The following is a 13,244-nucleotide window of genomic DNA, read 5'->3' as shown; positions in this document are numbered from 1 at the left end:
TTCTTTGCTACTCTTTCTTTTCCTTTTTCTTTTTTAAACCCCAAAATTGAGTTATTGCATTTATATTATTAATAGGACTGTCCATAGCTAAATGACTGAAAAATAGATTCATTATGGACATAAGCCCTCTTGCTCCAGGGCACAAGCATATCGCTGACTGTTTGGGGTTAAGGAGAAATCTCCCCAAAGGTCTGGTGGTTACAGTTATTCATTAGGAGATTAGTTGCACCCTCCCTAGATGTATCTCATTATGATGACTTTCAGAGACTGGATACTGGAACAGACTAATAATTTAAAAGGTTCTGTGCTGCTGTTCCTCTGATCCTAACATGTCACTGTTAGAAAACCTACTGAAGATCATTACTGGAGGCTAGAGAATAAGCAAAACCTAACAAGAAATATTTTCCATATGGATCATTTGCTAATTAAGTCCATCTATGAGTAAAGAAAAGATGATAGACCAGTAGATTATTGGATCATTGTACGAATTTATTTGCAATGCACTCTTAAAGACATTATTTTCTTTTTTTTACAAACACAGAGGTGTGTTTGCATCTCATTCTATTTCAGTAGTTGTCATAGAACCATAGAATTGTTGCCCTTCCTACCCTCCTTTTTAAGCCATCAGAATATTTATTATATCTTCAGTTAATTACACAAAACAAAACACAGAAGGAGGAGAAGTTGTTTGGTGAATAAAGAATTCCATTGTGTCTCACTTCCAAAATCCATCCCATCAGAGTATTTGCAGTTCCTCCCCATTTTCTGAAACATACCACTACCACTATTACAACTCCCCGCCATTATCTACGGCATAAAATCGCTCTCAACTTCCCAAAGCCATTTCCAAACCCTCTTTCTCCACTTTGCTTGCTAAACGGGTGAAAGATGACTTGGTCTGTAGTTAGTTCAGCACTACTTAACGCTGACCCACCGCTGCATGGGGACTGGCCAAGTGGCCATTGCCAAACAGAATAAGTAAGGGTTGAACAGTCCTTGACATGACTTCAGATGGAACAATGATATATTCTCTCATCTACCAAGCTGTTGATTTTCACAAAACTTGTGGGAATGTAATATCTTTGAAAACTTTACTCCTCTGTCAAATAGAGCTGAAATTGGCCCCCAGGTTCAGAAGTTATAAGGATGGAGCTGACAGACAGCATGATGGCGTAAGCCTTGTTTCCTTAGGAAACCTGGCAAAAAATATCAAACCTTAAAAGCAAGAAAATGAAGAGCGAAAGACATCATAAATTCTATAATGCTCCCATGATAAACAAAAATACATTATCCTTGCCAAGTGCAATGGAATGAGATTTCACCACCACATAACAGCCTGCGAAGTGCTGACTGCTTGTTGAAGTCAATGATGCAATAAGAAAGTGACACACTACAGAGTTAGCAACACACTTTACTCACTGCCCTCAATTAGATGTTGGAAGCTAACGTCATAAATTAGCATCTGCGTGATCTGACAGGGATTATTGTTCTGGGATCCAGTGGCTGTCATTACAAATGGGAAATGCAGGTTTGCAGCTCCTTGTTAAGCTTGGCCTTAAACACTTGATGTCTTTGGTGATGTTCACCTGGTATGAAGTTAGACACTTTGCTGGAGGTGTCCAAGCTAGAAGGCTGGTCATCCTAGCCTCTCACTATTGATGCTGGAGAAAGACTATGTCTTCTGAAGAGCATCTCAAACCAGCTGCTTCATCCTTTGAAGGACTTTCTAACTCTCAACTGACTAGCAAAAGAGGCTTATGATACTCATCCTCTAACTTAAGCTCCAAAAACTGGTGTCTAACATTAGGTAGAAACACCACCACCCTTTAAAATACTTGCAAAAAGAATGGGTTTTGTTAACATTTTTCCTTTCCATTTCTTCTTCCCTTTAACGGCACATAAAGCAAAAACTCCTCATTTGCTTATTTTCTTCTTTGAATGCCAGACTCACATATTCCCTTGCACTAGTCTATGCAGCAGGTACATTAGCTGGCCACAGTTCCCTTTGCTGGCTCTGTGAAAATGGAGCTCAAGCAATGCTGACCCATGTTCCGTGAAAAGTGAGGTCTCATACGCATCACTCAGGCTCAGCCTGTATTTGTTGCAATTTTGATGAAACAACTAAATGTTGGGCAACTAAGAGCCCAGGTTAGACCAATTAATTTTAACTAATTATTTCTAGGTCCTCTTGCACCGAAATGTTTAGGGCCTAATGTTGTTTCTGTGAAAGCAGTAGTTTAAATGACATATTTAGACCCCGAAGAACATATCTTACCAGTCTAAAACAATTGAAAGGCACAGTATTTAAACACATTTTGAGCCTGAACTAGCAGACTGTATCAGTTAAAGGGACAAGAATAAGAAGACTAATTTGTTAAGGCCTGCCTTCTAGGGTGATTATTGATGTATATGGAGGGAGGCATGCTAGCTGGGTTTCTATGTGCTATACAATTTCAGTTCCCTCAGCAAAGTCTAGACACTCTCCAATACCAAATGTGGGCACACTTCCATAATGATATCCCGCATATGCTAAAAACTTGGACAACAATTTATTGATTTTCAGGCAAGCTATCCTGACCAACAAGGATGCAACAAAGTTGGGCGATTCTATTCACAGAATCACAAAGAGCTAAACTGTGGCTTCGACAGGAGCTCAGAGGAGGGGACAGCAGGATGATTCACTGCCCAGGAGGAAAATGAGAAACTGACTGTGTTTCAGAGGACACAATCTTTTCCCCATTTCCCTCCAGCACAACCATCTCAGCTCCATTATTTTGAACAGTTTGTTTCCCTTCAGGCACTTGCACTGCCCAAGCCTGCTGGACGTGCAGAACCATGACCTAATCCATCACCTCCACATGTCCACAGGGAGGTCTCTCCTCCAATGAAGCTGCTCTCCACAATGCATGGGTCACCCCACACCAGAAAATGTGAGGAACACTGCACATCTTGCACTAGATGCTATGAATCAATGTGCTTTAGGACAGTGGAAATAAAGACTAATGCCACCCTTTTTGCCTCCATGCTATTAAAGAGTCTAGTTTAGGATAAACCAGACTGATAGCTATCATTGAGGAAAATCCACAGCCATGCCTGTGCCTTTGGACCAGAAAGATTCTTAGAAATGATGCACTCAGATCTAATCAAAGCTTTTCAGAAGCTCAGCAGGTACCACCAGGATGCAAGCAAATTTTAGAATTTCCACTTCTCATTAAATTCCTCACTTGGAAATGAAAACCAAATGAGATTCTCGTTTATAGAAAGGTCCCTTTACATTGCAAAGTGGTACGAATAGGAATTAAATATATTGTATTGCATATATATAGCTAATACATCTTTGCATGTGTGCTGAGTGTCTTGTGTGAAAGGAAGTGCTTCAATATTTGTTCAGTATTTCATCTCCCAATATAATTTCTATATGTAAAACAAATGTTACTTACACAGCACACACTTGTAAGTCATACAGATGTAGTTTGTTCCACCAGGCAGGATTTATTAGTCACAAATGCTAGCCAGCTTGTTTCTTTTTCCTGTATGTCGTAGTGTTCATAAGACAATTGAGTTTGGGGACTGGAAAACATCCTCATATGCAAATCTGCATATAAAGCATACCTTTTAATTTATTGTTTGGATATTAGGTGCTGTGACAAGATAAGTCATATGATGTGTAATTGGCCCAGTGAGGATTTATTGGTGTGTATAATGTATACACTTTAATAAAAGTACAAGAAGAAAATTACTTTGTCAATCATTTCTAAGAGAAAAAGGGCCTGGAGAAAGCATTAATTCTTCTGCTGTCGCTTTTGGCACTGTAGTCCTTTCTATGCACAACTACACTTTTAAAAATATTGCTACTGTACTTTAATCATAAATAATACAGAAGTTTTCTGATTTTTGATTTGATGCAAAAGATGGTCAGATGTGTTCACACATGCAAGCACATGCACACACACATCAAGCAGCCAATATCTGAGCTAATCATTTATAATTGAAATTCCGAATAGATAAAACAACAGATGGGAACGACATTGTTGTCCCTGTTTTGTCAGAGGAGATGTAAACCCCATCTATAAGTATGATCAACCCAAGGCAATACTAGCACTTCTAGCACACATGTATTATCAGCACGCAAACTGTTCTGTATCTATGTTGCTGTTCTTCGACTTTGTTGGAAATAAGAAGACCTATATAATCATCTTAGGCAACAGAAGTATTTCCTTTGCTATGCTTATATTTTGGCCTTACCCACAACAATGTTAGCTTGCTCACAAACTCCTAAGGAAAGCGTAGGAAAGGTAGGGTCTTTCTTCTTGGAGCACAGACCTGCTGTCCAAACCCTTTCAGTTCCACCCATCACTGCAAGCAACAAGGTCAAGACTCTCTACTCCTGCCTCCTTGTTTCATCCCATGTCAGCTTTCATTTGATTGTACACTGTTCTTGGGGACCACAACAAATTTTGTCATAAACCATTGGCAAGGTAGACCTACACAGCAAAGTGGAAAAGGCTCTGTCTTTGGGCATACATGGAACAGATTAGTCTATGGCTTGACTGGAATATCTGCTGGGATTTTTGTAAGGGAAAAACCCAACTATCATCCTTAAGCAAAGCTACAGCCCACCTCTCTGGATTCACAAGCTTCTATGTGCAAACACCTTATAGTTAAAATGTTTGCAAAGTACTGATTCACACCACCCCATCCATCCTGGGCCACCACCTCTTTGTCACTCAAAGCTAGTTCTCCTTAAACTAGATGAACATCCACTTGAACTGCTCAGATAATTTTAAATATAACAGCTCTCGGCAGAGTTGGTATTTCAATAATACAATGAGCCAAGAGATTCTTCGGGTAGCAACTCTTCCCAAGTATGTTATTTACATATACATACACAATCGACTATAGATCTATGTCAAGCCCGTGGAAGGGCCTTGCAAAGATGCCAAACCAGTTAGTAACCAAGTACCAACCCCATTTATTGGCCACCCATTTTGTAGTCTGCTCACTCAGAGCCTGAAATAAGCCCAGCCAGGAGGCTGTGAGCCCACGCCAGCAATCCCAACAAAAAGCGTGCAGCCTGGGGGGCTGCCTGGGCCCAGGTCTGCTCTCGGAGCAAAGAGTCGGTGGCCGACACTCCCTAATGGGATGTATCTTGAGGTCTGCAACTTGCAAAAACGCAAGCGTTGGCGTAACTATGTTGTCCTAAGGCAGCTCTGACTTTACTGGGGAGGGAAGAGAGTCAGAGCCATACCAAACAGTCCAGCATGGCACAGCCTCTTCCATTCTCTCATGCCACATCACCTCCCTTTTGCAGCCAAATATTCTTTTTCTGTGGGGTTAGGGTTTTTTTCATATGCAACTTCCAAAACATTTATGAACTTGAGAACTGTAGTATTTATAAAACATAGCATCACATTTCCTCCTGTCCTCTCTCCCAGCCTGACAGAAACCTCTAGATCTTCTCTATAGAGCCTGTCAGCAGAGGTAAGACAGTAGCTGACAGTAGCCACTGTTTCTTGTCCTCTGGGTGCAGATGGGGGAATAAATGAGTATTTTTCCAATGTGATTTACAACTAAAGCCAGATGGAATGGGATGGTTCATTTCAAAACAGTCTTCCCCATCACCCCAAAACAAGGAGCCTACACTTAAACCTCCTCTCGCAAATAGTCCCTGACACATGCTAATGCCAGGACCATGCCTGAGCATCATCCAGGAGTGTGATGATTTGTGCAGGTCAAAACCGTAATAACAAATATATATAACAAATATAACAATATAAACTATAATACTCCAGTGCTGGGACATGTGCCCTGACACTGTTTTACTAATCCAGGTGTAGCTTACTAATCCAGGCTGCCCTTGTACAAATACCGGCCACAGTGCTCCTCTACTGATTCCAGGTACTGCTCACACATCTTCCCCCCCAGTATTTTAACGGGATTTGTTCACTTTTCTCCTCTACCTCCAACCCACAGACCCAGCTCTGACCTCCTGATCCCAACCACTACTGCCACGTCCATTTTCCTTCTCCCGCTGGGCTTCACATCCCAGCCGTTCGCTCTGCACCAGTCCCCAGCTTGCCTCACCTTCTGAGGGTGCTCACTGGATTTGAAAACTTTAGAACATAGAATAACCCTCCAGTGACCAAAAAAAAAAAAAAAGCATATAAAGATGTTTCAGAGACTAACAGTTTGGCCAAATGGAGGTAGCTGTGTGCAAGGACAGCACTTCCCTGACACACAGACAATCTACCTGCCAAATTTCAAGTCCTTGCCTGAAATAACAGGCGAAAACTTGTTAATAAAACAACTGTAAGATTTTTGTTTAAATATTGGCAGAAAAACATATTTTCCCCTGACCCAGTTTTGAAAAGTGCTGATTCATTTTTCTTGAAAGCTTCCTAAAATATTCAGCTAAACACAGACGCTTTTCACAGTTTGGGAAAATTTTAATCTAAATTATTACAGTCTGGCAAAGTTATAAACCACTGAAAACAGAATTCAACAATGATAAAGGCTGAGCAACCTTAATCACAGCCTTTGCCACTGTAGTTAATCCCCAGAGGGGGTTATTACACCAATAATAATTTTAAAAGATTATGGAATTACTTAATTTTTGATTTCTTGACTTGGAGAGATTTCTGGTCTAAATATTTTTTTGATGTCTAATTATGATAGGGGAATATAGCACTAGTAAAAGTTACTGCAGCACACACAGCACTCAGACAGCTAGATTCTGCTAACAAAAAAAGTTTCTTGGTAGGAGGGACAGTGGCAGAGTTGCGGAGACCTTACAGCTGTTCCTAAGCATGGATTTTTTTCCACAGGATAACACAGTCACTACTAGACTGGTAACACATTCACATTTCTCTATTGGAATATGTTATTTTGTTTTCTTTATGTGAGAGAGGGAAAATTCGGGGCGGGGGGGGAAGATACATACATTAATTTTATTGCTTTTTAAGTGCCATAATGCTGTGAACATCATCCCTTAACTGGCAGAAAGATGAGCTTCCCTGCACCATTTCAAAAGAACACACATTTCAGACTAGAAAGCAAAAAAAGTGATAAATCTCCCTTTGGAACATCAGCCACCATTTTTAGCATCACTGTATCAGGCAAATGCATTCTGTTTTTTAAAACTTCAAATTAGGAACAAGGAATAGTTGCTTTTAAGTTTGTTTAAAAGCTGGCCAATGTTATATTTGCTTATTTAAGCTTCATTAAATTCAGGTTCCCATCTGCCTGTTTTTCATACCATTTCCAAATCCTAAATAAAAGCAGTAGTCCTCTCTGCTAGTTATAACAAACCATTCTTGTCAGTTATTGCTCTCTTGACAAAAAAAAAATCCCAACCTTAAAATCTTAGCTGATAGCTCTATATAAAAAGCAACAACACTATCAAAAACCAAAAAAGCCCCCCAAAAACCCAAACTCCTGGCCTTTCCAAACAGGCTGATATATTTGTAACAACATCTTTACCAAGTTCATGTATCTTCTTTATTGCTCTTCATAAACAGGCTATTGGATCCTTCGGACTTGCAACGTGAAAAATGAAAGAATTTCCTCCCGTTCTTGCCTCTCTTATCTCATAATTGTTTTGTTCGGAGCAGTAGGAGAGACCAATATAAATGTCTCTGCTATTTTATTTGCCCTTTTCAAGCTCATTCATACTTTTCTCGAGGGCATTTTTTTCTCCTTTTCCTTTTGAATTTGTATCTGTTTACTGCTCTGTACACACAAGCAAGCTAAATTGTTGGAGATTTTATTCCAGAGCCTTATGTAACGCAGATAACAGAACAAAATATTTTACAGTGAGATTTCACAGGGTCTCGTAATGACAGTTTGAAGTAAAAACATTTAGGGATACATTCAGTCCCAAGGAATACCTGTATAACTGAACTTACGTGCCCAAACCTGTTAATCTTCTGAGCGTGCAACATCAGCCATCCTTTCTTCCAGACATCTCAGGCTATGATGTTACAGTCCTTGTTCTGAGCTCGTGAGGAAAAGGACGCAGGGGGCGGCTGGATATCAACGGCTGAAGGTTCTGTCCTGCGTGACAGGCTTCACGGCTCGAGCACGTGTTGAAGTATGGCAAGTGCAACTGGAGAAAGCAAAGAGCTGGTTTCAGGAAAGACGTTATTTCTCATGACTTCAGGAATATAAATTATGGTGTGGAGCTTCAGAGAAATCCCAGGACAGGATATCGGTAAAGATCTGTTTCCTGTGGCTGAGCCTTCTTGCCATGTAACTGTGCTAACCAAAGCAGACACGTGCTGCCCCTGCCTTCCTCCACCTTTCTACCTGTAGCTTGGGGGAAGCACTTTGGGTGTCTCTAGCAGGCAAAGGTTAGAGAGGACTATGGGTCAACTTAACCTATGTCTTTGTATATATATTTTTATATATATAGGTTAATAATCTGAAATTAAAATTCTATAACTGACTGTTATAACATTCTCCCATAACCTTCTGCTAGCTGAAATCTGGCACAGCACAAAATCTCTGCCTGTGTTTTCAGATGACAGCCCGTAAGGCGTAAGACTGGTATGGGAATAAAGGTGATATGCTATTAATTATACAACAGAACCTGCATTGAGAATCTAGACAAGGAAGTGTGGATACAATCTCTTCAGGGAAATTGTCATTTGGTGGGTTTTTTTCTATCCCTTTCTTTCCTCTGTAGGTTCTTATACCATGCTCACATCTGTAGCATCCAGTGGAGCATTAAGCAATGTGACTAACATCTGTCAAACGTGTGGTGTCTGCTTATGTGAATGCTTACTTGGAGTGTTCCCGAGGCTTGGCAGCTGGTTATCTTTTGTGATCCAGAAATCAATCAAGGGGGACTTTTCCAAATCAGAGATTTCTCCACTCTTCTCCTTACTAATCGCAGCAGACATTCTCTTGCTGAGGTAAAGACCAGTAAGTTGTGGGACTGACAAACAGAGGCACCCAGAGACATGTATTGCCCAGGATGGTTGGGCAAGGTAGGTCTCCTGGGGACTGGTGGAGAGCAGCACCCTGTGCTGCCTCATGAGTTGAAGTAAATCCTCAACTTCAGTTGGCCATGTTGTGAGGGTCTAGGGACATTTTACCCAGAAACAGGGGAAAATTGCCCAAAATCTTTGATTCCAGAAGTCATCCAAAACCAACAACCCTGCCAGTGCACGATGTGGGTGAAAGCTCTTCTGTGATGAGCAAGCTGATGCGTAAGGCAGATTGAGAACTGTTTTAATAAGACAGAATAAGAAGAGAAATATAGATAGCAAGTAAACCTTACACCCGTTCAGACAGTGGCACCCCGTGTCCTTGCAGCATCGCATGGACCCTGGATGGATTATCCCATGGCTCACTGCGCAGAGCGGATCCTGTCCATGGAGAGAAATATCTCCTTTTTGGTCATTCAAGCCAACATATAATTTTCTTACAAGAAAACAACTCTAGTCACAAAAGATGTTTGCATGACAACTTCTTGCTGAACTTTTAGATAAAGGCAAGGCCACGCAGGCAGAGTAATCACTGGTACCAAGTGGGAGCTGCCTGCAGGAGCATCTCATACAATGAGCTGGCTGAGGTTGTCCTGTGCCCACAGGGTTTGTGCAGGACAACACAGCCTGAAGGACACACTGGACGTGCAGCACAGTGCAGCATGGCACAGGTTGCTCAGGTTAACTGCTATGTGGATCAACAACTCCTAACGTGCAAACGTCTCTTGGTCAAGATCAATACATTTCACCCTTTGATCCAAATAGAGTTTTCTTTTCCCAAATATTTATAATTTACAGATTATGTTAATAATATACGGGTTTCTCAGGCCCTAAATACAATGGCCAATGGAGCAGACAAGGCCTGTTCAAGATCACAAACTCCTCAAATACAATGTCTTCTGCAAGGCTCCCAGTACAGGCAGTTAGGGAGCTGGTTCGGGGAGGTTCTGGCAGGGTTCTCCAAGGAATCAGGAGAGTTGGGTGGTTGCATTCAGCTGCTGCCCCAGGACATAGTATTATCTCTTCTGGGTCCTTTCCTCCTTTCTGATCGCCTTTTCAGGCTTATCATGAGTCACAGAACAGCTCCCATTGACCCAGACATGTGTCTTACCATTGACGACATCAAGATACATAACTCCATTTGAGTCACCGAATGGCCATGCCTTCTGGTGAAAAAGTAGGAGCAGCCTTTTTCTGGCAACACAATCGCAGGGATGAGGATTTAGCCATCCCAGATTCAGAGATACCTAAATCCTACTGACTCATATATTGAATAACACTAAAGAGAGAGGAGAATCTGTGTGGGATCGTACCAGTGAGAACTCTCCTGACAGCACTGCTGTTTCCTATCACTGCCTGCTGCAACTATGCCTTGAAGCAGGTCTCACACCATTTAAGCTCATTACCCTGGGGCTCACAGCCTCACTGAGACAAGCAAATGTAGCTTGTGGCCAACAATGTCAAACATGACAGAGGGATCCACAAGTATGAGAATGGATGTTTGCCTTCTGTGATGCCTGAGAAATTTATTCCAAAAGCTGAACTAAATATTATATCAGAAAAACTTTGTTCTATCATTTATAGAACGCTTGAAGTACAGTTACTGAAGTACACTTACTTAATACAATACTGAAATAAAATACCTAATAAAAATTAGCTCAATTAGCAGAAACATTTTTCTTCCTACCACTAACCTAAGACATATGTAAAATTTTATTATGTTTAATGGCTGTCTGGGCTCCTGCTGTAATGACTTCGAGCAGCTCACTGAGCTATGATGTTTTTGCCACGTGAAGTTTAAATGGAGGGCAGGACATTCAGAGGGAAATTTCAGAGAGAAACAGGACAAGCTGCTGGACTTGATGGAGGCAGGGAGGTCAGGAGAGAACACGTAGATTTGTAAGTCATTGATGCAAAGCAGATGATAGCTGAAGCTATGTAAGGCAGCAAGCTCGCTGAGAAGAAGGTTTTAAATGAGAAGAGCGAGCCAAGGACAGTATCAATAATCTGCAAGTAATTGCCTGGTTTTACACGTGATGTCAGAGACGCTGTAGGAAGTGCCTGCTGGGATTCACCTTAAATACTATAGAGGAATTGAGCGTGGCAGAGGACAGAGGGTGTTCCTACAGCAGCACGTTATCTCAGGTCAGGACCGTGCACTAGAAGCAAGTCTCCCAATCATCACCTGTAGGCTCATATCACAACTTCTCTCAGAGTAGGCAAACTGGACTCTTTGAGGGTTAAATTAAACTGAAGGACGTGCTCCAGGTGCAGCCCAGGTGCACTCCAGCTGCCAATAGGAGTTCATTCGCCTGGATGACAGTAGACCAATTCTGAAGTAAAGCCTCCAAAACAAATTGATGTCAGGTCTTCAGAACCACTCCTCTCAGTGTTACAGCTTCTCTTGCACAGTGCCCCACTACTCGCTAATGTAAGCACCGCCGTGGTGGTGTTTTTTCCAACTTTGCTGCAGACTTTCAGTATGGACTCACATAAATCACTTCATTCCTCTATGTGTCCTTCATGTATGAAATACCACATGCCTGTGCTTGCTGGGACATGCAAAGGGTAACATTGTCAACACACATCAGGCATTTGGACACCATGGTGACAAGCATCCCTCTACAAGGCAGCAAAAACGTTCTGTTTGAAACAAGATTTGACTAGTGTTCAGTCAATGAGATGAGAATCTTACCCTGAGAACTGACAATAAATGTATGGACCAGGCTCCATGATTCAGTGAGCTGTGCCCTTTCTTGCACACTCCCCAAAACAGGTCCTGCTGAAAGAGACCATGACATGATTAAAGACAATCAGTTGAAGAAACAGCGCTGCCAGCTCTGAGTGGCACCTTGCTGTCTTCACGTTCTTTTAAGATAGCCTGGGATGTTCCTCCGCTATGAAACTGCATTATGTTCTGCCATTGTTTCATTCAGACAGTACCAAAAACCAATTCACTGTACAACAGCAAGGGAAGGCTCTCTACGCATTTATCAAGTGTCTCCCAGCTGATGTCTTTGCTTGAAACCTGGTGATCATTTTCTGTGATGTTCTTGAGGTTGATTCATTCCTGTATTTAACCCAGCTGTGTTCTGCCGTAGAATCCATTGAATTCAAACCAGAAACAGTGGGCCAATACCTCATAGCCTTGAAAGCTTTTACTAATTAATTCTTCACTCAGCATAACCGCTACATCTATCTTCCATAGCAATTGTCAATGCAACAGTTACTGACTTAAATGTAAATCAGCCTTTTCACATAAGGAGTGCTATTCCCTTTTACCTCAACAGCAGTTCTTCCTCAAAACGCCCAATTGTACAAACCCTCCAACAGCATCTGTTCCTCTTGCTGTGAATAACTTCCTCAAGGCTGCAAAGCATCAGGTAGCAAAGCGCTCAAGCCCTCTATTAAGAGGTTATGTCCTACCTATAGAGCTTTCTGTTTAAAGAAAAAAATCCTGATTTAACTCTAAGAGGACAGTTAGATTTTTGACACACTTTACTAGCTTTTCTGGGAAAACAGTCAAAGATTTTCTCAGCTACTGAATTTATGTTTGGTTGTTCGTTTCTGCTATTTGCACACAAATCTCTTTCCACTACACTTGAATCACTGAAAAGGGAAGATCCACACTCCCAACACCAGGCTGTAATAGCATAAAACATTTTTCTGCTTTGCTGGCACATCACATTATAGGTGCTGTCCATAATCTTAGTAGAACAGACAATGTAAAAAGCCTTCCTGCTTATATCAGACCTTGTTATTAAATTTATATCCATTTCTCATAATAACCTACATTTCCCTTTATCGGAACTCTGAAAAATAACTCCTCGCGCAGGACTCGAGCGTGGCATTTGATACAGTCGTCGGAGAAATTCTGATGTCCCGTCTCAGAGACATGGCAGGGGATTACTGGGATTGTGAGTAGATGGCTTCAATCATTCCTCACAGACAATACTCAGTGAGTCATGAAGACTTTCTACTTCCAGGGCTATCACCCATGAAGTTTTGAAAGACTCCACCTAATTCAGTGTTTAGAAGAGGGCCCTTAGTGTGAAATAGTTCGGACTAAAGCACAGACAATACACCGTAGGCACCCAGTGCTAGCTGGAATTGCCTCCACACCTCCGCTGTCCGAGGCCCCAGCTGCACTTCTGGCTGAAGAGCTGACAGCCAAGGTGAGCTGGGCTGCCGGAAAGGAGCACCGGTGAACTCGCTGCAGCCGTACCGAGCTGGGACAGCCAGCCTTTTCACTGCTCT

General features: G+C 41.7%; 1 long non-coding RNA gene across 1 annotated transcript in view; it reads right to left on the bottom strand.

Annotated features, from left to right (window-relative positions):
• LOC129204907 (uncharacterized) overlaps positions 1-13,244 on the bottom strand; it is a 171,549-nt gene that overhangs the window by 132,309 nt on the left and 25,996 nt on the right. The window contains exon 2 of the long non-coding RNA XR_008576530.1: positions 7,905-8,104. This is a non-coding gene — a long non-coding RNA (uncharacterized LOC129204907). The remainder of the gene's footprint in view (positions 1-7,904; positions 8,105-13,244) is intronic.

The sequence above is a fragment of the Grus americana genome, chromosome 3, assembly GCF_028858705.1.
Source record: "Grus americana isolate bGruAme1 chromosome 3, bGruAme1.mat, whole genome shotgun sequence".
In the NCBI taxonomy this organism is placed as follows: domain Eukaryota; kingdom Metazoa; phylum Chordata; class Aves; order Gruiformes; family Gruidae; genus Grus; species Grus americana.
The sequence above is the reverse complement of the archived record's forward strand: the minus strand, read 5'-3'. Positions and strand labels throughout refer to the sequence as shown.